We start from the raw sequence: 5,085 nt of genomic DNA, 5'->3' as shown, positions 1-5,085 counted from the left end.
AGAATGGTTTCTTAGCCCATGGTGCATTAGGCGTAAACCGTGCACATATCTTCTACCAAAACTAACACGGTCTCTAAACAAACCGAAGCAAGATTCCATATGACACACATCATCAAGGAGTTATATCAGGTGCGTCCTAATTGATTTCTGAGCATATCATATGTTCCATGCAAACCGTACATCTATCTTGCATCAAGATTAGCACTATCTCCAAACAGACCAAACCGAGCTGTCACTTGAGCCCCTTGACCTAGGAGTACCATCGGGTGCGTCCAAAATGGTTTCTTATCCTACGGTGCATTAGGCGCAAACCGTGCACCTATCTTGCACCAAAACTAACACTGTTTCTAAACGGACGGAAGTGAGATTCCATATGACACCCATCTAAGAGTTCCATCTGGTGTGTCCAAATTGATTTCTGAGCATATGGTATGTTCCATGCAAATCGTGCACCTATCTTGTATCAAGATTAGCACTATCTCTAAACAGGCCGAACCGAGCATCCACTTGACCCCCTTCACCTAGGAGTACCAACAAGTGCGTCCAAAATGGTTTCTAATAAGAACGAGGGTGTCCCGATCTTTTGGTGGAGATGGATAACTTCGATCTCTCTAGAGCGACATTCACGATCCGACTACAACCGTCCAAGGACGCTGCGCCTTAGCGATCGATACACCAATTCCAGTGGTTGATCACGATCTTGTTGATCACAACCAACCAAACCACTAGGGTAATTCCTGCACGCAATCGAAGAACATGCAAGAACAGATAGAACAGGCACTCAATTGCCAAATAATACAAGAAGGATCTGATATGAATCACGATAACAATATGGGGTTTTGAATCAAATAGAACGGATGGTCTAGTCGACACATGCGTCTACAAGGAAGTAGCAATGGCTAAACTTACAACAAAACAAAACCCGCCCTTGTGTCTCTGGCTGTAGAAGCCTTTATGTACAAGAGAGAGCAACCAGAGTGTGCGCTGCTAATCCCTCGACTCACTAAACAAAAGAAAACAATAATATCCATATCATGCATGCATGGAGTTTCTTATTGAATGAAGCTGTCCACAAAAAGGTCTCTGGAGTAACTCGACGATTGCGGCCGCCACATTATAGATATGGACATGGGACTGGATCCATGTGAAAATAGACTTCATAAGCTTGCCACCGTGTATTTGAACAACAAAATCAGTCACCGTATGTAGTCTTGGTGGCCACCAACCCTTCTGCAGTCCAAATTTAGCCCATCGCGAATATGCTTCCTTGCGGTTCCTCCTCATTATTCCTAGCCAAAACAAAGGTGCACGGGTTTCCACGGTCTAAATAATACAACAAATAACTCAGGAATGAACTCACTAGATAGTTGAGTTATCATGCATATGAATCTGAGGCGTGGATGTATTGATGGTGCTCATGTCCTCATCATCCTCCCCTTCTTGCATTTGAGTCGTCCTCGACTCAAGCTTGTCCTCTTCTATTGATGGTACTCATGTCCTCATCATCCTCCCCTTCTTGCATTTGAGTCGTCCTCGACTCAAGATTGTCCTCTTCTCTCAAGTAGGGCATAATGGTCCCCAATCAACTTCATTCACCATCCATACTTTCATTATGCAATCAAATATTCTCCTGATCCATGTAAGTATTACGGAGCAGGTGATGTCCTCATCATTCTCCCCTTCTTGACAGCAAACCATCCTCGGTTTAATCATTGGTGGAGCCTGTGTTGTCAGAATTGATGAACCTTGCTCTCCTGCTTGATACTTGCCCTGTTCCATCATAAGAAAACTAGGCAAACCCGCCATGACATGGTTAAGGTTATTGCACACTTCTAGTTGGTCATATTGTTTCACAATAAAAGGAGATTTTATGTTTGAATAAATGTAAATTCGGTGTACCATATACTCCTTTGCATAATTATATTTGCCAATTGCATGAAAACTAACATTGGAAGAGCATGACAATTCAAATCTAGAAAACTGATTATTCTCTAAATAGCTAAGCTCACATAGATCATCGAATTCAATGTACCCCATTATATGTAAAGATGACAACAATTGAGCTTCTTCATTTTCATTTACAATATTAATAACATGCTTGAATTCGACACTCATTGATTCAGAATTCTTTTCTTTGTATACTAGTTGTGGCATGGATCTAGGTGATGCACTACTGCACAACTCTTCTTTGTCACTAGGAACATCAGGAATATCGAAGTTTGACAAAGGAAAATTAGTAATTGGTTCCATAATTGTTTTCTCTAAGTTAGCAGCATTAGTGGACAAATGCAGCTCATCTAATGCAAGGTCACCTTGATTTATGTTACCACCATCTTATTTACCTTTGATGCTGTGTTGAAATGGTGTGGGTGCAGCTAGATTTATGCTCTCTTTAAATGACTCATCTAGTATCTCAAGTTGCACGCTTTCCATGTGTATGTTGTCTTCTTATTGCTGCAAATTGTTAGTAATAGGAGAGACACGTACTTCTATAATACTTGCGAGATCCCTTTCTAACTCACAAGCAAGATCAAACAATTCATCAAAGGTGTTATAATACTTATCATCAAGAATGTTCTGAATTTCTACATTAAGACCTTGCAGAAATCTATGTTCCAAAAGTTCATCAGTTTCTTCTAATCCACATCGCAGCACACACAATTTTAGTTTATCCAAATATTCCGCTACGGTTTTGTTTTCTTGCTTTATAGATTGTAGTTTTTCAAACAAAATTTCAGAATAGTACTCAGGGACAAAAACATCTCTAAAATGTCTTTTCACATCTTTCCATGTTTGAGGAGCTTTATGAAATCTACAAAGGTATTTCCATGAACTTAAAGCATACTCAGTAAGAACACTGGAAGCAACTCTAATCTTTTGGCTTTCCGATAGATTATGCTTTTTAAATTCATTGTCTACATTTAGCTCCCATTTAATATATGCATGTGGATCACAATTTCCTTCAAAATAAGGTAATGCAGATTTTATTTCATCTAGCAAAACATCACATACCTCATGCGTGCCATACTTATCACTTGCCACACCTTTAGCGAAGTGATGTGAACATGCAATCTGATTATCGCTTGTTTCTATGTGGATTCCTGCCATGATTAGAACAAAACAAGAGACATACGCAATAATCTTTATGCTCCTATCAACTACAAGGATGTGGTTGTTGTAATTATTTCACTCTCACCCTATGCAAACAAGTTCTCACAAGTTCTTACCAAGCAAAACAGGAGGTGGCAGGAACCAACAAGTCAGAAAACCTAGAAAATGGTGTATCAACGCTGCAGCAACAACACTTGTCAAGTTGTAGTCTGATATGTGGAGTTATAGGATGGCTCTATATATTGCACAAGGAAGTACTAGCACCACATTAGTCACAAAAGCATGTTGAGAAATCATTCAACGGTGGCACTGTGCTGGTCCTAGGCTAGACCGTGCTAGAGACGCGAACCTAGGCACAGATGAAGTCACAATATCGCAAGAATAATAAGAACAACAAGAGATAACTTCCCTTCTTTTTTTGCTCTTCCTTTATTTTCTTTCCTTTTTTTTCTTTTCTTTCCTTTTTCTTTTCTTTTTTTTTGATATTTTTTTGTTTCTTTCTTTTTTTCCTACTTTGCTCAACTAAAATAAATCTGAATCTTGATGGATTAGATTTCAGAAAACACACAATGTCTTTAGTGTAACAAAAATACAACTAGCAGATTATGATGGTGATATGATGCTGCAGTAACACTGATTGCAACGGGGATGAGAAAAATAGAATGTGAAAGAAGAGTGGAGGAGAGGCAAAAGGATGCGCATGAAGTGGACAAGGATGCAATGTTCTAAAATTAGATGCCCAAGAGTGGAATGAATCTAGTGGTTGCAATAGGATGCTGATTAAAAATAGGATGCTGATTATAGAATGTGCAAGAGCGCTTACAATAGGATGTATGAATGGAAGAAAGGAACATGCAGGTGGCAGTGAGTAAGAATAGGTTGCTCACGGGTGGAAGTGAAAACGTGCATGCAATGGCCTAAAAATATAGGGTGCGCATGAGTGAAAAGAGAGTGGTGGATGGAGTTTACACGGTGCCCAAGTAGGGTGGTGATGGTAGTTCAGATATATATAGTGTAGTCCAAATGTATATGGTAATAGTGATTGCAGTAGAGATTATACGATGGGCAGTGACTAAAACGTGACAAGAACTCGAAACTCTAAAAGTCTAAACCCAAGATCAGCAATTCGACTCGACCATGTAAATCAAACACAACTTGCCTGAACTAAATAGTACTAGTAAAAGGCTCAATGGGTCTATAGGATGTTGGGAATGAAACTAAAATTTTTTTTGGCTTTTCTGGACTATAGGAAAAAAATGCAAACTAAAATCACTCACCAATCAAACCTTGCTCTGATTACCACATAATAAGAACGAGGGTGTCCCGATCTTTCGGTGGAGATGGATAACTTCGATCTCTCTAGAGCGACGTTCACGATCTGACTACAACCGTCCAAGGACGCTGCGCCTTAGCGATCGATACACCAATTCCAGTGGTTGATCACGATCTTGTTGATCACAACCAACCAAACCACTAGGGTAATTCCTGCACGCAATCGAAGAACATGCAAGAACAGATAGAACAGGCACTCAATTGCCAAATAATACAAGAAGGATCTGATATGAATCACGATAACAATATGGGGTTTTGAATCAAGTAGAACGGATGGTCTAGTCGACACATGCGTCTACAAGGAAGTAGCAATGGCTAAACTTACAACAAAACAAAACCCGCCCTTGTGTCCCTGGCTGTAGAAGCCTTTATGTACAAGAGAGAGCAACCAGAGTGTGCGGTGCTAATCCCTCGACTCACTAAAAATAAAAGAAAACAATAATATCCATATCATGCATGCATGGAGTTTCTTATTGAATGAAGCTGTCCACAGAAAGGTCTCTGGAGTAACTCGACGATTGCAGCCGCCTCATTATAGATATGGACATGGGACTGGATCCATGTGAAAATAGACTTCATAAGCTTTCCACCGTGTATTTGAACATCAAAATTGGTCACTGTATGTAGTCTTGGTGGCCACCA

This window comes from Sorghum bicolor, unplaced genomic scaffold, assembly GCF_000003195.3.
Source record: "Sorghum bicolor cultivar BTx623 unplaced genomic scaffold, Sorghum_bicolor_NCBIv3 super_16, whole genome shotgun sequence".
In the NCBI taxonomy this organism is placed as follows: domain Eukaryota; kingdom Viridiplantae; phylum Streptophyta; class Magnoliopsida; order Poales; family Poaceae; genus Sorghum; species Sorghum bicolor.
The sequence above is the reverse complement of the archived record's forward strand: the minus strand, read 5'-3'. Positions refer to the sequence as shown.